The sequence below is a fragment of the Marmota marmota genome, unplaced genomic scaffold, assembly GCF_001458135.2.
Source record: "Marmota marmota marmota unplaced genomic scaffold, marMar, whole genome shotgun sequence".
NCBI lineage: Eukaryota > Metazoa > Chordata > Mammalia > Rodentia > Sciuridae > Marmota > Marmota marmota.
Window position 1 is genome coordinate 55,949,662 of NW_026000037.1, and position 22,727 is coordinate 55,972,388.

General features: G+C 38.5%; 1 protein-coding gene across 3 annotated transcripts in view; it reads right to left on the reverse strand.

Moving 5' to 3' along the window:
- The window catches only part of Abcb11 (ATP binding cassette subfamily B member 11), a 92,456-nt gene extending 84,045 nt beyond the window's left edge, over positions 1-8,411 (reverse strand). For 2 of the 3 annotated variants that reach the window (XM_048812429.1, XM_015479284.2), the window contains exons 1-2: positions 8,291-8,411; positions 7,875-8,045 (exon numbers count right to left, since the gene is read on the reverse strand). The gene's annotated coding sequence lies outside the window, so the exon portion shown is untranslated. Of the gene's footprint in view, positions 1-7,874; positions 8,055-8,290 lie in introns of those variants that run through there. The other variant, XM_048812428.1, reaches the window with a different exon arrangement.
- Between the last annotated feature and the right edge of the window lie 14,316 nt (positions 8,412-22,727).

Genomic DNA, 22,727 nt, shown 5'->3' on the forward strand with positions numbered 1-22,727 from the left:
TGTTATATATATATATGTTATATATATATATATATATATATATATATATATATATATATATATATATATATGTTACAATGTTACTTAGAACAAAAAAAAACTTGAAGAAAATATAAATATACAAGAGAATGAAACAATAACTTGCGGAATATACATGCCATGGAATACTACCTAGCTGTTAAAAATCAGCAAATTAGCATGAATAAGTCTTGACATGCACAAATTTAAACAAATGGAAAGTTTCAAAGTAATAGAGTACAATCACATTTACATGAAAAAAATTTACCTGCAAATCAGTATTTATAATGTTTATGAATATGCACTAGAAATATAAATACCTGCCTAAAAAATGATAAGCACTCAACTAATAACGGTGGTCACATCTGAGGAAAAGAAAAGGAATAATGTTAGGGAAGATTTCAGAGGGACCCTGAGCTGAATCTGAATATTTTAATATCTTTTAAAAGAAAAGAGTTCCAGCAAGTATAGCATAATGTTAAAATATGATAAAATTGAAGGAGGTAACTATGTTTATTACTAAATTTTTCTCCATGGTTTTAAAATATTTCACAACAAAAAAATAATTTATTTTACAAACCCTAATAATACTCTTTTTAAAATTTTTTAATTTGTTCTAATTAGTTATACAGGACAGTAGAATGTATTTTGACACATCATACATAAATGGAATATAAGTTTTCATTCATCTGGTTGTACGTGATGTAGTTACATAGGTCATGTAATCATATATGCCTATAGGGTAATAATGTCTGATTCATTCTAATATTATTTCTACCCCCATGCCCCTTCCCTTCCATTCACTCCTCTCTGTCTATTCCAAAATACCTCTATTCTTCACTCAATCCTTATTGTGAATTAGCATCCTCATATCAGAGAAAATATTTGATTTTTGGTTTGGTGGATTGACTTATTTTGCTTAGCATAATATTCTCCATTTCCATTCATTTACCTGCAAATGCCCTAATTCTATTCTTCTTTAAGGCTGAGTAATATTCCATTATTTATATATACCACATTTTCTTTATCCATTCATCTGTTGAAAGGCATCTAGGTTGGTTCCATAGTTTAGCTATTGTGAATTGAGCTGCTATAAACATTGATGTAGCTGCATCACAGCAGTATGCTGATTTTAAGTCCTTTGGGCATAAACCGAGTAGTGGGATGATTTGGGTCAAATCATGGTTCCATTCCAAGTTTTTTTAGGAATCTCCATACTGCTTTCCATAGTAGTTGCACCAATTTGTAGTGCTACCAGCAATGTATGAGTGTACCTTTTTCCCCACATCCTCACCAAAATTTATTGCTGCTTGTATTCTTGAAAATTACCATTCTGACTGGAGTGAAGTGAAATCTTAGTGTAGTTCTGATTTGCATTTCTCTAACTGTTAGAGATGTTGAACATTTTTTCATATATTGTTGATGGATTGCATGATAATACTCTTTTAATTTAAAAAAATCAAAGCGCTTTGAGATTTATGGAAAAATTGTGAAGATAGTCCAGAGTTCCCATGTATATGCCACACCTAGGTATTAACTTCTTACATTATGAGTGTGGTGTACTTGGAATGAATCAATGCCAATACATTGTTATTGACTAAGTGCATATTTATTCAAATTCTCTGAATTTTCACCTACTTCCTTTTTCTGTTTCCGGATCCCATCTAGGACACCAAATTTAGAACACCAAATTTTCCCCATTACCTAACTCATCATATCTCCTTAAGTAACTCGTGGTTGTGACAATTTCCCATTTTCAATGACCTTGAAAGTTTTGATGAGTACTGAGCATTTATTCTGTAGAATGGACCATCGGATTTGTCTGATGTTTCTCTCAATAGTAAATGGCGTTATGTATTTTGGAGAGGAAGACGCAGAAGTACCCTTCTCATTACAGCATTGCAAGGATATGTACTATCAATGTGACATAAAAAACTAAAAAGCAGAGTAAGAAATATCAATTAAGGCATTCAACAAACACTAAAAGAACAAAATTCATAATTCTTTTATTCAGCAATACAATATGTTCAGTATAGCAATACTATATTCACAGACTAAAAGTGTTACTGGTTATATTGTTTATGAAATTTTAACTGACTTTTTTAAAAGCAAAGAAACTCTTGAATTATGAGACGATACCAAAGCAACATTTGACCATAGTTGTAATACTGCATTTCCTAATTTTAAAACAAGACACTTTTTTTTATTATTATTATTCAGTCTCCGATTGCTTTTTCCTAGCTTAGCCTTCCATTTTAAAATGTTGCTTCCCACAGGTGTGCAAATATTTTGCAGTATTTGGAGATTAATGGTGTCATGACTTGCCCATGAACTTTGGAGCCTCACTGATCCTGATGCTGCATGTTGTTTTTCTCTGTTGTTGGGAATGTTTTCGAACTTCTCTCCAGATCTGAATTCTCCACCTTTCAAGTTGGAGAGTGGTAAAACCCACCTTCCCAGGATTTGTGTGAAAATGAAACGAAACTGTGCCTATTCATTGGCTCACAAGAAGAAAACAGGCAGATGGAGCTTCTTTGCCCCTCATGCTTGGAGACACAGAGCCTGGCACCCTCCGCCACCCAGTCCTTTGGGGTCAGCTGCTGCAAACAGAAGCCCAGTGAGAAGCTGAGCCACCAACCTCCCCTCCACTTTCCCTCTCTATCCCCTCAGCAATTCCACACAACAGGTTTTACTTGCTTACAGTGTGCTGTTTTCTGCCCATCCTTACAAATGATTTTTGTGATCATCTATTTTAGTATTTAAAAAATAACATTGTCAAAGATGAACACTCATGGAAAGCCCTTCAGCCAAAGGCCACCAGGGACACAGCTTTGGTTAAACAAGTTGATTTATGACTCAGCTCATTGTGAAGAGGGAGAACGTGGGGCAGACCATAGGGCGCTTTTAGTCTCCTGTAAGAGGGAAATTAGAACAAATCTATTTTAGGACTTGGGCTTGTAGGAGGCCATATGAGGAAGTGTCCAAGGAACTGAGAGTTTGCTCTAGATTAGGTGCTGTAAAAAAGTTGAATGATTTCATGATTGGGTAAAGAAATAGCAGTGATTCATGCTGGGTATTCTGTGGCTTTGATTTTGTCTGTGCTTAGACATGATTATGAACTGGCCTCTTGGGTTGTCTTATTTTATCCTGGGCTCAGAGGAACTTCTTCAGGCTGGTATGCTAAGAGATTGCTTATGTCTAAGAGGAGACTCACTTGGCTTGGCTGTGAGCACAAGGCCAGCTACAAAATCCCAGGGGCCATTCTTCTCTTTGTTTTCTCTTTCAGCATCCCTCTAAACTTTGTAATTCTGTTCCCATTTGACACACCAAGGAGCTGGACTTCAAAAGATGTGTGTTCTCCAGGACTGGAGGCATGTATCACTAGCTCAGTCAGAAATGGAAGTTAGTGCCCTTAACCCTGGTGGTTCAACAATGGCAAGGATGAGTTTTAAGGCCATTATACTGAAAATGCTAATTTCTTGCCTGCGAAGACACTGGGAATTTTATAATCCTAAATTTTGGAAAATACAATGCAAAACCAAACTTACTAGAAAGGATGAACAAAGGCCTTGCTTGTGATGTCTTCCAGAAAAGGTGATGCTTTTGGAATTGGATATTCGATAAGTTGCCTTGTATCATTACAAATGTAGAATGCACCCTGATATATAATTAGACCATGTTTTCACCTACTGGCTAATTTCCTTTTCCTTAGAGAGATCCTGAGAAACTTAAGTAGCAGATGCTGGAGAATATCTCTGCTAGTCTCTGAAACCCTGGAAACATAGTACAAATCTAGTTTTCAGGGATCAGCAGACTTTTTTGCAGGGCCTTGGGAGAAGTCTCCTCCTATGATTTAAGAGTGACATGGTGTTTTATTTTTCTTTAGCAATGCAAGCAATTGCAATGTCACCTAATTTTACTCTCTTTAACTAATATTTATAATTTTATTAGCACCTAGGCTCACAATTTGTTCTGGGTCACATCCTTCACAGGAAGATATAATGAGAACCTCTTATTTATTTTTTTAAATATATATATATATTGGCACTGAGGTTGGGTGTGTTACCCACTGAGCTACATCCCTAGCCCTTTTCAATTTTTAGCAAGACAGGGTCTTGCTAAATTGCTTAGGACCTCACTAAATTGCTGAGGCTGGCCTCAAATTTGCAATAATCTTCCTGCCTCAGCCTCCCAAGCCACTGAGATTACAGGTGTATGCCACTGCACCCAGTTTAATAATCTATAATAATAAATTTTTACTGTAACCAATAATGAAACAATTCAGAACTGAAAATAAGATTTAATATGATTTCTTTTCCACCTGTATTTTTACATATTAAATTATTTTAACCTTCCCCAACCTAAATAACATCTTACCCAAATCTCTTGGGAAGATTAGAAATTTTCAGGGTCTTTCAGAAAAATCTGTCTTCCAGTAAACTTCAGTGAATCTAGGAGTCCCAAATAGGAAACTGAGATTTCTAAACACTGGTTGGCAGACTTTGACTACCTAGCGGTGGAATCCCCCAAGAATTTTTTATTGCCTACACCAACACCAGGTCCCTCTCTGCTAAAGGACATGTGGTCTAGAAGCTGTCCAACACATGTGCTCCTGTTTATCTATCTACTAGGGTTGAAGTTTTCTCTTGATAAAATAATCTTATCAACATAGAAATACACATTGGAGGACAGTCTCCTGGCCACTACTGGTGGACAGATCAAAGATTTTTGTAGCTTAGAGCATTAGCAACAGACTTCTGCAAGATTACTGCCCGGAAGAAGAGAGCAGGGACAGAGACCAGCATATGAATGTGTCATCTGAGACATCTTGGGACATTGACAGCCTCCAGAAAGGGTCCGAGTGAACAGTACCATAGGAGAGGTGGGGCTATCAAAGTTGGAGGAGGCACATTCCAGGTGTCATTCCAGGTGCAAAGCAAAGATCCACGGAGTAGAAATGTCAGTGCCCACCATATTCCTAAGTGTAGCTTACTATGACCAAGGCTGCTAGTGTGACTTGCTGAAAGGGCCAGCCTGGAACAACAGAATAAATGGGCTGAATGTCACCAAAGTCTAGTGTCACCACTAGCCATGCCATTGGCTCTTGGTATTGCAGGAGAAGTGGAAGGGAGAGAGGGAGCCAGAAAGTGAGGACTGAGAAAAGGTCTCTGGGGAATTGAAGACCTTCCAGTTTAAAGGATAATACTACAGTGAAGGCATTCAGCCCACTGCCTCTCTTTTTTATTACAGTGTTATTAGAATACAGTTATCATGCACATGCATTTTCATCTTGTCTTTGGTGGCTTTCATGCTACAGCTACTGAATAGCTGTGACAGAAACTGTATGACCCTCCCTCTCCCCAATGCATAAAATATTTACTATCTAAAAATTTTATAGAAAATACTCCTGTAAGACAAACCCACATAAGTATGATTATCTCATACTAGACAAAGGCGCCATAAACATTCGAGAAAAGATAGCCTCTTCAACAAAAGGCGCTGGGAAAACTGGAAATCCACATATAGCTGAATGAAATTGAACCCCTGTCTCTCGCCCTGTGCAAAACTCAAAGTGGATCAAGGACCTAGGCATTAGACCAGGTCTAATCTTGGGAAGATTAGAAATTTTCAGGGTCTTTCAGAAAAATCTGTCTTCCAGTAAACTTCAGGGAATCTAGGAGTTCCAAGTAGGAAATTCTTCTAATAGAAGAAAATGTAGGCCCAACTCATGTCAGCTTAGGAATGAACTTCCTCAACAAGACTCTTAAAGCACAGGAAGTAAAATTGAGAATCAATAAATGGGATGGTATCCAACTAAAAAGCTTCTTCACATCAAAGGAAATAATCAAGAATGCAAAGAAAGATCCTGCAGAAGGGGAGAAAATCGTTTGCTCAGATAAAGCATTAATCTCCAGGACATATAAAGAATTCAAAAAACTTAGAACCAAAAAATCAAATAACCCAATCAATAAATGGGCAAAAGAACTGAGCAGGCACTTCACAGAAGAAGAAATAGGAATGGTCAACAAATATAGGGAAAAAATGTTCAACATCTCCAGCAATCAGAGAAACACAAATTAAAACTTCATTGAGATTCCATCTCACTCCAGTCAGAATGGCAATTATTAAGAATACAAATGACAATATATGTTGGCAAAGATGTAGGAAAAAAAAGTACAATCATACATTGCCGGTAGGACTGCAAATTGGTGCAACCACTCTGGAAAGCAGTATGGAGATTCCTCAGAAAACTTGGAATGGACCCACCATTTGACCCAGCTATCCCACTCCTCAGTTTATACCCAAAGGACTTAAAATCAGTATACTACAGTGATGTAGCTACATCAATGTTTATAGCAGCTCAATTCATAATAGCTAAACTATAGAACCAACCTAGGTATACTTCAACAGATGAATGGATATAGAAAATGTGGTATGTATAAAAAATTGAATATTACTCAGCCTTAAAGAAGAATAAAAGTATGGCATTCACAGGTAAAAGAATTGAGTTGTAGACTATCATGCTAAGCAAAATAAGCCAATCCAAAGAATCAAAGGCTAAATGTTCTCTCTGATATGTAGATTCTAACACAAAATAAGGGAGTCAGGGAGGGAAGAATCGAAGTTCATTGGATTAGACAAAGGTGAATGAAAGGAAGTGGGGATGGAGAATTGAAAAGACAGTAGAATGAATTGGGCATATCTTTCCTATGTTCATATATGAATAAATGACGAGTGTAACTCCACATCATGTGAAACCACAAGAATGGGATCCTAATTAGAATAAGTTATGCTCCATGTATATATATATTATGTCAAAATACATGCTACTCTCCTGTATATCTAAAAAGAACAAATTGTAAAAATGCCTACTTGGAAAAAAATTAAAAAGAAAAGAATCCTGTATTTTGAGTCTTCCCATTCCTTTACTGCAAGGTCAGTTCAGGACAGCTGGAAGCCCAGAAGCCCAGAGAAAACCCCTCGAGGGTGTGATTGACTCAACTTAAATATTACCTGGAATAATCTTCCAACCATCCCTACCTTAATGGAGCTTATAGTGTGGCAGGGAAGACACATGACATATAGGAAAGCACAGGTATGATGGCTGAGGGTAAAGGGGACACACAGATATCTCCTGGCCCCTGGAACAGTGGGATTGAATTGTCTAGAGAGTTGAGGGGGACTCTGGAGTGAGCACATGTAGCGTGATTCCCGGAGGATAAGGTCAAGGGAGCCAAGAGGAGAAGAGGAGGAAGAGTGTCCCAGGCAGGGGAGAGCACCTGCAAACACCCAGGTCTGAGACAGCACAGCAGGTGTCAGTAGGTCTGGTGAAAGCAGATGGGACAGCTCCGGGGGATGCAGTTGGTTGATTCCTCTGGACCTCATGATCCTTAACACTGGAACTTGGCATCTCAACCCAAGGTCTATAAAAGCTAATAGAGGCTTTTAGGCAAGCAAAGAGTATGATAAAATTTATATTTTTCAAAAAATTACCGTGATGAAGCTTGAGACTTCATGATTATCATTAAAAACAGAATTGTGTTTTCATAAAGTTATGTTAAAAAAGAAGCTCATTGGCATTTTTCCTGTTGGCAGGTTATTTGATCTATGCACCCATTTGTAACACACACGCACACGCACACACACACACACATACTTCTTAAGAGAATCGATACATAAAATAGCATTGTTATGAGAGCAACCAAGAGTCATCTGTATTATATGAAATGTGAAATCATAAAGGCATTGTTCTATCCATGCCTTTAGCGTTGTTATAACCCACAAGGTAACCCTTAAAGGGAATGGACTTGAAGAACAGGGTCTTCAGATGCTGTAGACAAGAATAAGTCACTTACCTATGAATATGAACTTGATGTGGCCAGAAGAAACAGTGGACTCCACTGTGGAAAGTCAAAGAGCTTCACAGTCTTTTCCAGCTTGAGTTTTCATTGTACTAAAGCTCTGAACAGAATTCAAGCTTGAGAGTATTATCTATTTGCTTGTAGGTCAATGTCCCAAAGGCCAGACTAAGCACAGTTCAGTGACATGTGAGAAAGGTCAAACACAGGCAAAGCAATAACCCCAAACCCAAAGTCAACCTGGGAACCCCTCTGAGGGTGTCAAAGACTTTGGAAAATACCATGTGAGAGCCCTGGTAATTCTGGGTGGTTCTGGTCATGCCCAACATGTGCCCCGCCCCCTCTCTCTCTGTTTGTCTTTCAGAAGCCCTTAGTTTTGAAAAGTTACTTTAAAATTTAACAGACAAAAATACCTTTGAATATTTCTCCTCAATTTGAAAGATGACCTTTAGAAAATCCTTAGTTTGCTGGCCCCTGATGTTCCAGACATAGCCCCAAAGTCTCATGGAAACTGATAACCTGCAAATGCCTTTTGCTCAAAACTGAGCCCACAGGTGACCCTTGCACCCTGTTCTGAACGGTCAATAACCTCCGGCTCTGCCCACCAGATGCAGCCCTATGAATAGAAATGAATCTTTTTTTTTCAAAAAGTTTAACAAAAACTCAAGTCAAATAAATTCACACAGCCTTTCAGTGGCTTATGCTGCTCATCTCTCTTCCTTTCTTCTTGTTAATCTTTCCACTTTCCTCAGAATGCTGTTATTTTTTTAATCACTCTCTTTAACCTGAGCAAAAAGTCTTCCAATCATGACTAATGGACTAATGCAGTCAATGCTGATCCAGCCCTTGCTGGGTGCCTGGCAGTTGAAGAGTTTTATTTTTATCAGCCTGTCTGGGTTTGTTGACAACCCTAGGAATTAGACATATCATCATTATTTCCATTTAATACTGAGGAAAAACACAGGAGCACAGAGAGATTAAGTAATCCATCTTAAAACCAGAAGATAGGGAGCAAGCGAACACTCTGTGCTGACCTTCTGCCCTGTGCTCTGAAATGCAGTTGGTAGACCTGTGTCACAGTTTGCAAAAAAATAAACAATAAGGTCAAGTTTTCTCAATATTAGGTTGCCTCACTGTAAATTTTCCTTAAAATTCAGCATCCAATAGTTTGTCTCTACATGGAAAAAAATGTATCTGTATATTATGTAAATATAGATGTATGTATGTTTAAACACACTTGAATAGATATATAAATGACTTAGCTCCAAATTTTGTATGTCATTAAATTTGCATATTAAAATCTCAATTTATGAAGGTCAGCAAAGAAAAACAAGATTTCTAGAGATTTCTAGAGATTCCCTTATTAGAACTAGTTTGGGAATCCCTGAGATAGGTTGATTTCTGAAACAAAGCAAACATAATAGCCTTGGCTTAGCACCAATTCAGACCCAGGAATGAGAATTTTATTTCACACAAGACCAAAAGGGCGGCAGCACAGCTGTGAGGTGTTTTTGTTTTGTTTTTGTACTGAGGGTTGAGCCCATAGTCACTCTACCACTGAGCCACATCCCCAGTCCTTTTTAAAATTTTTTTATTTTGAAATGGGATCTCACTAAGTTGCTTAGGGCTTTGCTAAGTTTCCGAGACTGGCCTCAAACTTGCTATCCTCCTGCCTCAGCCTCCCAAATCACTGGGATTACAGGTGTGCACCACTGCGGCCAGCTGGAGTTGTAACTTTGATTAGGAGATGATTCTAAGGATAATTTTGCTACCTTTGTAGTGGTGAGGTTATTTACAACAGCTAAAGGGTATAAATGCACAGGAGGAAGCCATCAACTCAAGCCTCAAGCTGTTCATTGGTCCTAGTGTTCTGGAATTGGCTTTTCACATGGAATGTAGACCTAAGGGAAAGTAAAACCTAAAGTTCTAGAGCTGAAAACAACACTGCAAGATTTCATCCACCACATCTTGAAGAAGAGAACAGTGAGGATAGAGCAGAGAGCTTTGCAGAGCCACGAGGAGGGTTTAATGAGTCTTCTCTGCTCCTCTGCTCTGGCCTCCAGGCAGGCCTGGGTAGTATGAATAGTGAGTTAATGATTCCAAATTCACTTCAGTCGTCCATCAGGCTTCTTTATGGTAGACGGTCTGAAAACAGCTAGAGCTGTGGTCCGTGCAGTCATCCCAATAAAACATCAACTCTTTCTGGTTCTGGTCAGGTGCCACTATAACCCGTGAGATACAGGAATGAGTCAAGCAGATGAGAATCTCTGTCCTAGGGAATCTTATATTCTGTTGCAGGAAGGGGACAGGAGTAGACAGTAGACAAGTAAAACATCTCATGTCAGAAGGAGAGCCACGCTATGGAGACGGAATACGTCACGGAACGTGCGTGTAAGGAGGTGTGTGGGAAGGAGGGTGCAGCCATTTAAAATCTGGTGAAGCTCACTGAAATGGTGATATGTGAGGAATGACCTGAGGCAGGTGAAAGAACAAGTAAGCGGGCATCTGGGGGAACAGACAGCATGCACGAAAGCTCTGGGGCCGGAGACAGCTGGTATGTTTAAGGAACAAGCAAGTCAGCATAGCCGGAGTGGAGACAGCAAAGGTGAGAACAGTCGTAGATGGTGTCAGTGGTGGGAGAGGGCGGTGGTGTGACCTTGCGGGGTAGTTATTCTCCAAGTATGACTACTACACCAGCAGCAGCAGCACTACCTGTTAGAAATGAATATTCTCGTGCCTTATCCTAATCTGACTGAGTGACACTCTCTGGGGATAAGGCCCAACAGGCTGAAGCTTGAGAACCATTGTTAAGGGCCTTTGAGGTCACTGAACACCCGTTTCGACCATATTTCAAAATCATGCAGAAACGCCTCAGGGAGGGCCCCAAACCGTGAAGATAGATTTCAGCCAACAACTATTTTAGAAACTGTATTGAGAATTGTTCTAGGCACTCCAGAAGAGACAACCGACCTCACAATTACTTCATTCCTTGAATTATTCCAGAAGAAGTTACTGAGCCTCTTCTGCTTGCAAGACTCCTCGTCACGGATGCTGGTTACCAAGTTGTACACATTTTTAGTTGGAATCCTTGAGAAGGCTTAGCCCTCGAAGGGAAGATTAAGTTCAACATACAAAATAAACAAGAATAAAACAAGACACAACAACCTCCGATGTCCTAAGGTTCAGTACAGATCTTAAGTACTCAAAAAAAAAAAAAAAAAAAGGTGACACATGCACGTGGACAAGAGTCATCAGGGAAAGATTCTCAGAGGAGGGAGGATATGAGTTGTGCCTCCAAGTATGTGAAGGACCAGGTCATAAGTACAGCTCCATCAAAATCACAGAACACAGGCGATGGAGAGAAGAAAATGGCTTCTGAGACAAGTGGCTGGTTGTTGGCAAATGATGACTGATATGTTTGGTTAAGTAAGTGAAGGCAGGCAAAGAAGGGCTTTTCGTGTCATTAGTTTGAGTTGTAAACAGTCTAATATTGGAACTTCAGTCCAGGGCCAGGTAGGACCAATGTTCACAAAGATAAGGTCTGGAAAATGGCTTAGACGGGAAGTCTTCCACCAACTGCAGACTCCTGCTTGGTCATTACCACCCTGAAAATCAATATAAAGTGTGAAAAGTCAGCATGAGTCAGCTTAAACAAAACAATTGGCTATGTTTTTGTGTCTTAGAGGTTAGCAGAAGGAAAACTGTCTAAATTAGCGCTTTCTTGGTAGCTTTGTACTTTTAAAGCAAGCCATGTGTGTGGAAGGTTGAGGTTTCTCAGAGATGAGGTCTGACTGTGCCTCAGAGTTTGATGATAAGCTAGCCAGTCTCAAGAAATGCGCTTGGGCATCCCAACAATGTTGGTTTACTTGCCAGCTCTGTGACTTTGGGCAGATGACTTAATCTCCACTAGCCTCAGTTTCTTGGTTCATGCCATGGGCTTGTGGGATTTCAGCTTCAGGGGTGATGAGATCTGCCTGAACTTCCCTGTGATTGATAGATTCTGGGCAGATAGGCTGCTGGTGGGAAGTGTTCTGGATATAGGGGCTGAGCATGTTTTCCTCCAGCATCGGGATCACCAACCAGTCAACCTGACTCCCAGGGCCTGTATTCCAAAATTAGGAAATTTTATATTTTAAATCTCTGATTTTAGTCTATCTGGATGGCATGCAGAGGTACAGCCCAGACCCAATATCCCACAAGCCACTGATGAGACCCTAATTGATCTACAGTAATGAGTCTGGCTGGCTTGGCCCCAAAACATAATGTGCTTTTAGACTTTTTAAATGAAACTGTGAGTGGGGTTGGGCGGCGGGGGGGGGATGTTTTAAATGAATTTTCTCAATCTTATTCTTTCTGGCCAATGGGTCTCCATGATGTTGGATTAAAAAGTAATTACTCTAAAATAGAAGCTTCTCCCCAAGAGTCAATGATTGAGAGAGGTGGGGGAAGAAACTAACTTAGCTCATAGTTGTGCAAGGCAAATTTTACATGAGTGTAGTAGGGTAATACCATGAACCAGTAGCCCAGGCATTTGTCTTTCCTGTTCCATTTTCTTTTATCCTGGATCCTTTCCCAGGTAGGCACTTAGGTGAGTTTTGTGTGTATTTTTTTTTAACCAACATTCGTGTAATTCCTAATTTTGTTATGTAGACATGTAAAAAATGATTGGAAGAAGTCCATGAAAACATAAAAGTGATTTTTTTCTTCCTTCTGCTTTTCTGCACCTTTTACATCGTGTACAATAAGAATGAATTATTTTGGAGTAATGTGCAAGTAAAAATAATAAAGAGTATGACAAAAGGTAACACCGATAAGAATGATTAATGAAATTTATATCAATAGTAATTTTTAAAATATGTATCTAGAGATTCTGAGTGTTTTCCACATATTAACTGTGGTTTCATCATTGCTTTTTTTGGATCGTAGGGAAAATTTCTGGGGATTCAAAGCTTTTTTCTGCATTATGATCCTGGTTCATCCCAATGTAGACTATCCCAATGGGGTGCCCCAATGCACCTAAACCTGGAGATATGCACATCCCACCCCAGACCTCTGCCCTGGGCCCATTTTTTCCAAAAGCTAGCTCTAATCTGAGCAACCCTGGGCATCCCATTTGGCCCAGTCAGCCATTTGTCCCACCCCTACATTGTATCCAGCCAGGCTCCTAGAATTTCTCCAGGCCCAGTTTTCTTGGCCATTTTGAACATGCACAGCATTTCATTGGGGTCTTCAAATCATTTCTTTTTAAGATGATCTTGAGGATGAAAGTTGGAAATACTGAGTTGAGTCACCTCAATACATTTTACATGTTTTATGCTTCCATTGTGGAATTGGTGACTCTAAATTAGACTGTTTGTAATCAGAGTCTTGGTAACTGCAAAATCAGTTGTTTTTGCAACTGTCTGAATGAAACACATTGATCTCCACAGCTATTTATCATCCTCAGCACTCAGTCCTCAGTCAGAATTTCTGCTTTTGTTTGCCCCTCTAATGAGGAACAATCAGCATAAAAACATAGACTTTGTTCAGGAGCATTTTTTTAAACTTTTAAGTAGTTCTTGTCTTTCCTTGAATACGCAGAATTGCACATAAATTATAGAAATGATGAGGGAACATCAGTAATTGCAGAAGGGAGAGGAATAGGTAAAACAAAAAAGAGGAAAAGCAGAGAGAATTTACTGTAGCAGTGCAGAGTAAAAGTCGTTAGTAGGAAATTTTACCTATGGTGTCAAGTAGTCATTGGAACTGTCAATGAATTCCTTTATCACAGAGGAGGGATACCCCGCGAGGCTTTGGGTGAGTTGGGTTTTCACCTCTTGGCTTTATCTAGGACACCTTCCTTATTAAAGTGCTGTAACAATCTTGGAAATGATTCTTTTGTTGAGGTGAAGAGGACGTGTAAGAAGAAGATGCTGGTTTACAGTCATGCATAGATCATAGTGATCTGTGCCAAGTGATTGTAAGTAAGGTGTGTGCTCTCTACTACTCCCTGGCTTGAAGCAAAGCAATTCATATTTAGCACAACATTCTTCATCATAAGGAACTAGTTTGAACAAGTTAGCCAAATGCGTCTTTGGTTCTACAAATATTTTCAGCTTTGAAGGAGAAAAAAAAATGAAGGTGGACACACTATTTTTATGGCTATTCAGATCTTCCCTGTTCCACCCTCCTAAATCTGAGTGACTCCTTAGAGAACAAGAACTTTGGGCTGCAAAACACTGCTCTTTATCAGCGAGCTTCTTAAATCCTGCTTCACTAGTACATTGATTCTCACTGACCCTTGTCTAGGCACACGTTTGAGAAGGTCATGGTTTTAAATAGCAATGAACTATTGGGAACTTGACTTTGAGCACCAAACCTCAAACGGAAGTAGGACCACATAAAGGAACCACAGCCATGTCCAACCTGCATCTGACTCTGATAGAAATGTTGAGGTGGCCACTATAATACTAGAGACATAGACATAGACATAGATATGGACATGGCTGTATATGCCAAGCAGAAACAAAACCCACAATGTATAATATTCCAAGTGTGTTAGCTCTCTTCAAATTAAATCTCAAGGAATTGTATCTTTCAGCTTCTTTGCTACACGATGTTTACTACACGGTACTTCCCAATTATGAATTTCATAATGATAATCTTGATGAAGGCAGTTTATGCTTTCCTGGCTGTAGGTTAGTACTCTATTTGTGTTTACTTTTTTAAACCCTCCAAAGTAATGATTCACCTCTCCATTAATAAGAAAACTGAGATTCAGAGAATTTAATTTACTTGTCCAAAGATTGCTTACACACATAATTTGGATGTAAACCCAAGTCTATCATGTACCAAACTCATACTCTAACCACAAAGCCAAATTGTTCCCTAAAGACCTTTACCAATTGCCTTCATTCACCTGTCTGGTACTCACTGATGCTAGTACTTTCTTCTTCACTGACAAAACCCAAGCTTATGTAAATTTAGAGCAGATGTTCAGGGAAGGTGGACTCCAGGTCCAGTCCTAACTTCAAAGACTAAACCAGTCATGGTCATTGTATTCTCCTTCTCCTTTCAATGGGATGGAATTAGACATGTGACCTGATTCTATCCAGTGAAATATAAGAAAAATATCTATTGAGGTACTTCTGGGAAATATTTTCTTTCTTATAAAAAAATGGAGCTTTACCAAGAGAAATTCTTTGGCACTTATATTTTTTCCTGCTGTCAACACTCATTTGAGTATGTGATATCAAGGGCTGCAGCAGCCCTTTGGTGACCATGAGGTGACCCACCAAACAATGAAGAGCTAAAGATGGAAGAGTAAGAAGTTAGCAAGAATCTGGCCTTGATGGAATGATGATACCACTAAACCAACTCTGAAACCAAACACTTCCAGATTTCATATTATATTAAATAATTGCCTCTATTACTTAGGCCATCATTATCAGGATATTCTTCCATAGGAAGCTGAGTATGTGCTAATTGACTTTCCTAACATTTCTAGATAGCTTCTAAAATAAGATTATGCCACTACTTTGCAAGGAGGTGCGGGTAAAAACACACCACACAAACACACACAATTTTATATATTCTGAAGATTTTTTTTTCATAGAAAATGACATAAGAAAGAAAAAAAGATCAAGAAGGAAGAAGCCGTCCAACTAAGTGACTCTTTAATGACTCACCTCAAATTTTTATTTGGATGAATCTCATGGCTTCTCTGAATGACCGTCACCTCAGAGATTGTTGCTTCCCTCCCCTCCCTTGCCCTGGATTCCTGATATGTCACTGTCAATTCAAATCCATCTTTAAACCAGTAATCTTTTTCTCCCCTCCACGCCTCTACTTCCTGGATCCCTTTCTTATCATCGGTCTTACACCTGATTCAGCCAACCATTCTGGGTGACAAATATCCTAGAGTCATGATCCAACATGTCGACAATGTCACTGAGAAGGCTCTGGCCCTGGTGAACTTTGACCTACTTGGAGCCTCCTGGCTACATTTGGGCGCTGTCCCACAGTTAAGCTGGACCCTCTAACTTATGCTGGGATCCTTCCAGCCACAGAGGGACTGGAACAGATCATCAATGGTGCTCAGACTGACAGCTTCAAACAGTGCACAATTAAGGAAAGTGCACCAAGTGCTTTGGTAGCCCCTGGGGTGTGGCTGTGTCTTTTTATCTGTAAAATTCAAAGTATGGTACCACTGGATACATCTTAAGGTCAATTTTCAACATCTGATTTTTATTTTGCTTATAACTTGAGTGTTCTTGGACTATGTGTGATTGGACTTCTCTCTGAATAAAATAAGATCCTATATGAAAAAAAATCTGTCTTCATCATATTTAAGACCCCATTATCATTTCTGATGTCTCCTACTGGACCCTCAAGTCCCAAACGTTCACATTAAAAGTTTTATTGTAATGGGCTGGGGTTGTGGCTCGGTGGTAGAGTGCTCGCCTAGCATGTGTGAGGTACTGGGTTTGATTCTCAGCACCAAATATGAATATAAATAAAATAAAGGTTCATGGATAACTAAATAAAATTTAAATTTTTTTAAAAAGTTTTATTGTAAAATTGTAAAATTTTTTTATTGTAAAATTAAACACAATACTAAATTTACACATCCTCACAAGTTTCAATGTTGCTTCTGTATCATCATCTGTAAATCTCTAAACCCCTAAACTCCTTATAAATTCCCAACTCTAAGAGAGCACTTCCTTTTTTTCTCTATACTTCTAATATATATATATATATATATATATATATATATATATATATAGAAAAGAAGGAAGAGGAAACAAAGAAAAGAAGAGCAGTTCTAGGGATACAGTCCAGTGATAGAAGTCTTGCCTAGCATGCACAAGGTCCTGGGTTGAATCTGCCACACCATAAAGGGGTGGGGGAAGGAAATTAAAGAAAACACAAATAAACGGGAAGCTATCCCATGTTCATGGATTATAAACAATATGCTAAAATGGAAATACTCCCCCAAACTATCCCCAGATTAATAAAATCCTTATCAAAATCTCAACAGCATTTTTTCCCCAGAAATGGAAAAGTCAATCCTAAAATTTGTACAGAATCTTTAGGGGTCCCAAGTCTCCCAAAAATAAATTCTGGAAAAGAACAAAGTTTGAAGATTCATAATTGTGATTTCAAAACTTACTACAAAGCTATAGTAATCAAAAAGTGTCTTATTGGCACAAAATGGAGATATACATCAATGGAAAAAATTTAGTCCAGAAACAAATTTGTACATCTGTGGTCAACTGATTTTTGACAAAGGTGCCAAGACGACTCAACAGGAAAAGAATAGTCTTTCCAACAAAATGATGCTGGGACAAAGGGAATCTACATGTGAAAAAATTAAGTTAGACCTCTAACTCACACTATATATAAAAATTGACTCAAAATGGATCAGATATTTAAATGTAAGAGCTAAAAACTACAAAATTCATAAAAAAAACACACAGTCAAATCTTCATGACCTCAGTTTGGAAATGATTCTTAAATTTCTGATCAAAAGCACAAGAAACAAAAATAAAGCATAGAGAAGTGTAACTTCATCAAAACTAAAAATGTTTTTCACATCAAAGGACACCATTAAAGGAGTGAACAGATAACCCACAGAATTGGAGAAAGTATTTTCAAATCAAATATTTGATAATGGTTTAGTGTCCAGAATATTTAAAGAATTTTCCCAGCTCCATGATAAAGTGATAAACAAGCCAATTAAAAAATGGGCAAAGGATTTGAATAGACATTTCTCCAAGGAAAATAGATATAAATGGCCAACTAGCACATGAAAAGATGATCGGCATCATTAGTTATTAGAAAATACAAATCAATCACATTGCAATCTCACTTCACATCCAGGATGGTAGTTAAATTTAAAAAATAATAAAAAGTGCCAAGAGGATATGGAAAAAAAAACAAAACTGTCATTGATGGTGGGAATGTAAAATGACACATATACTGTGGAAAACAGTTTTCAATAAAAACTTGTACATCAATGTATATGCAACTTTATTCTTATAAACCAAAGTGACCCAAATGTCCATCAAGAGATGACTAAACAAAAGGTGGCCTATACATACAACTGAACATTATTAAACATTCTGTTAAAAAGAATGAAGTACTGATATATGTTACAAACGAATGAACCTTGCAAACATTATGTAAGTGAAAGAAGCTGACATAAAAGGCCACATATTGCATGATTCTATTAATATGAAATTTCCAGAATGACATATCCATAGAGAAAGAAAACAGGTTATTTGATTGCAAAGGACTGAAAAGAGGGGAAAATGGGAGTAACCGTTCTGGATATAGTATTTCCATTTGGGATAGTGAAGATTTTCTTAAACTAGATACTAGTACCAGTTGTTCAAAGTTGTGAATGTGGTTACTGAAAATAACAAATTTCACATTCTGTATAATTTACCACCTTCAATCCAATTCAAATTCAGAAACTGCAAATGTAAAAGGACTTTATTTGGGGTCTTACGAATTGCTATTTGAGAGACATGGGTTACAGATAGCCTGGAATCAGTGTTTCAATATTCCAGAAGACTAGAAAAGTGAGAGCTTATATCTGGAGAAAAAACAGGGGCTACATAAGAAGATAAATGAAAGAATGTATAAGCTGAATAAAAATTTCCATAAAACAAGACTTGAATAATCTCTCGATGTGCATCTTGAGCCTCTGGGCACAGGGTAATTGCCCCATGATTCCTTGGTTATTCCAGATGCCTGAGGTCAACAGACAGAGGTAACCACTTTCACATTCCAGACAGCAGTTATGATCACACTATGCTATGGTCATACTTTCATAGTGGCCTCCCAAATTTATTTTGACAAGTTTTTCAATATCAATTTCATTGTAATTTTCCTTTGAACAATCACATAAACAAAAACAAGAAATTTTTTAAAACACACACACACAAAATCCAAGTGAACAAAGAAAAATGCTTCCAAGATAAATATGTTTCATCTGATTGGCAAATATCACTTCAAGATTTACACTTCTATTAGTGCAAGGATGACTACTACGTAGGGATAAAGAAAACAAGACATGACACTGATGCACAATGCTTAGCGAGGAAAGGGCATGTCATTACACAGCCACGGTACAGTTAGGTTTGAATTGTTCTCCTTTCCCCAAATTTCTATGTTGAAGCTTAGTCTTTAGAATGTGCTTGCATTTGGGCCTTCGATAGGGCCTTTAAAGTGGTGACTAAGTTAAAATGAGGCTGTTAGGGTATGCCCCAATCCAAACTGACTGGCATCTTATAAGGAAAGAAAATTTGGGCATACAAATAGACACCAGGGATGTGCAAACCCAGAGGAAAATACATGTGAGGACACTGTGAGAAGGTGGTCTGTCATTTGCAAGCTAAGGAACCAAGCCTCAGGAAAAAAAAAAAAACAAAACAGCCTAATGACACCTTTTTCTTGGATGTCCAGCCTCTAGAACAGGGAGGAATGTTGTTGAAGCCCCCTGTCTCTGATATGCTGTCATGGCGACCTAGGAAACTTACACAGCACACAAGCCTGAAAGTGATTTACTAGAGAATCTGCACCAAAAATATTTTTAGAAGCTGTTTGGCATACTGAACAGAAAACAGAAAATCACAGCTCACGTGAAATAGAAGTAAAAGATGTGGGGAGAGAAAAGAACTACATGAAAAGATAATAGAATGAGATAGGGAAGGACAATAAGAAGCTAAAAGTGCATTATCAGAATTGAAATCTTCCAAGGAGTTGCAAACAGCCGAGGAAGTGGAATCGGTGACGCAGTATTCAGTCTTGCAGCACATAAGGGTCCGCAATAGACTGCACGGGATCATGTGGCGCTGAAGAATTCTTACCACCTGGAGACATCAGCGTGGTGATGAGGTCATGGTAGAAGCCATCACTCATGTGATTGTGATGCTGCTGTCAACAAGCTTGCTGTGCTGCCAGTTGCATAAAACTATAGCACATTACAATTATGTACACACCGAATGCATGATGACGATGATAAATGACCATACTGCAGATTTACATGTTTACTATACTGTAGTTTTATCTTTATTTTAGAGTGCACTCCTACATATTTAAAAAAAAAAAAAAGTTTACTATAGAACATTCTGCTGTACTATGCTGGCAGCCACTTGCTGCATCTCATATTCTCATCATTTTCTCTTGTACTTGATTTCGTTTCATGTTCTGTTCATCCTCCCGCCAAAGCTACAAAATCTAATGTTTTGTCAGTAAGAGGCCACATGGAGTGACTGACCTGGAAACGAAATGAAAAGTGATTGAAGACTGCGAAGGTGGAAAATCAGTGACGGCTACCATTTTCCGGTCAGGTACGTCCCATTCCACCATAGCTATCATCTTGAACAAGAACGAAGTGATAGAAGCTGCTAAAGGATCTGCTTCGTTGAAGGCAATAAAACAAACAAAAATTTGAGAAGGGCCTGTATCAGGTGTGGAGAAACTTTCAATGACCTGGACTCGAGACAAAGACAAAAAAAAGACAAAGCGTGGTCCCTCTCTGCATCACAATGATCACATCTGAAACAAAATATTTGTTTGCAATATTGAAAGAAAGGGCTGGATTCCATTAACTCTGGGTGGTTCAAATAATTCAAGAATCGGTGTCCATTTCATAAAGTGAAAGCAAGTGGTGGTGACTCTGTGAGTGCTGACGGGAAGGCAGCTAGAGAATTTTTGGAAACTACATGAGCTGATAGTGGAGTAAAACTATTCACTGGAGCAAATCTTCAATATAGATGAACCTTCATATTCTGGAAACAGATGCCTAAAAGGACTTTCATCCATAAAGAGGCCCGGTCAAGGCCAGGTTTCAAGGATTTTAATGGCAGGATAACAGTCTTTCTTGGGGGCAACTTTGCAGGCTCCATATTGAAACCCTTCATGATCTGGCATGGTAATATCAGTATGCATACCCTGCCGGTATGCTACAGGGGCAACGAGAAGTTATGACCTAGCTCCTCTTCCAAAAAGTACACTGCTTTTTTTTTTTTAATTACTGGTGCTGCTCTGTTGAAAATTTGGTCATAATGCTTAAACAACTTTTCAATTCCTGGCAAAAGCAGAACATTGCCTTTGCCCAGGAGATCACTCCACACTGGCTTTTCAAACATTCAAACACATAACTAGCCGCTTACCACAGAATAAATTAGGGTGTTTACTTCCAAAGAAATTTAGAAATGATATTTTGTACCTTTAAAACCCATATTAAATGACCTGTTAATTGGGGAACACTAAAAACCACCCTCGGGGGCTGGGGTTATAGCTCAGTGATACAGCACTTGTCTAGCGCGTGAGGCACTCACTGAGTTCAATTCCCAGCACCTCATAAAAGTAAATAAATAAAGGTATTGTGTCCATCGACAACTAAAAATTAATAATTAAAAAAACCCACCCTCTGGCAGACATAACATTATCAGGTTCTCTCAGTGTCCTGTTTTCCATCTAGAATAGCAAATGGCTATAACAAGCAGGCAGGAGAAAACAAACATCTGCTACACAAGCACATATCAGCTAGCTTTTGCTGTATAACACACTACCCCAAAACTTGGTAGCTTAAAGTGATAACCATTTTATTTGCTGATTTAGGGGAGAAAAGGTAGTACCTTTTCCTCACCCTTTGCAAGGTGCTTAGCTAAGACCCCGTATCAAAAGACAGATTAACAAGAGGAAACCATATTTTTAAACCATGATTATTTAACCAAAATTAAATAAGACCATAAATGAAGACCCAAAGAACCAGAGAAAACTATATTTTTATGAACAGACATACAGAAGCATGATCCGAGGGGAAGTGTGATGGTAATAAACTGGGGGCACTTAGCAAAACTTACTTGTTCAGACTCTTCAAAGCATTATTCAAAAGAATGAAAAATTAGAAACTATCTAAGTGCCCCATTAGAGGAGGTTAATCAAGTCCATATGATGCACTATAACAACAATTATTTTTTAAAATTCATTAAAGAAAAGGACATTTACTGAGATCAGAAATTATTTTGGCTGTTTATGATAATATTTCAAGAAAGCAGCCTAAAAGACATGTAGTAGTTTTGTTAGTCATTATACATATGAAGATACCTGAAGATCATTATACATATGAAGATACATGTAAGGGGAAAAAAAGACTAAATTAATAGTAATGATACTGCTGGTTACCAGAGATGAGTTCTGCTCCCTACAAGTTGAAGTAGAACATTAGAGAATCACACAGAGGCAAGCATATAAAGCAGGGTTTATTTAAAAGGAGTAACATAGACTTCTCCCTGGAGGAAGAAGGGGGCCATAGCTGGTATCCCTTTTTATATGAGGGTATTCTGGGCTTCCTTTGTTCTCCTGCTCTTTTCTCCTCTCTCTCCTTCCTGCATACGTGACTAGGCCCAGGAGACGCTGGTGGGATGGCCAAAAGGTGAGAAGCAAATGGGCCAGAGGGGCCAAGTTGGAGTGCTCTGGACTGGAAGGGGGCATAGTTAACAAATCCCTGCAGGGAGGGACAATCCCTGAGACAGTTTACCTTAGCAATAAATTGAAGCAGTGGCAGGTTATCTTGATAAGAGTGGAGGAAGGGCTCTGAAGGCATTAGGCATTTCAATTCCTCTCCAACTTCCCAGATTTACTCAAATTGGCCTTCTTAATCCATCTTATTCGATTTACCTATCTATACTGACTGCCTATATACTGCTGGCTTCAGTAATAGTGATCTAGAGTATAACACCATGGACCCTGAAGTAAGACAGATCTGGCCTGGTCCTGAATAGCTAGGCAAGTACTTCGCCATTCTGAGTCTCAGTTTTCTCAACTGTAAATGAGAGCAAGAAGACCTTCATG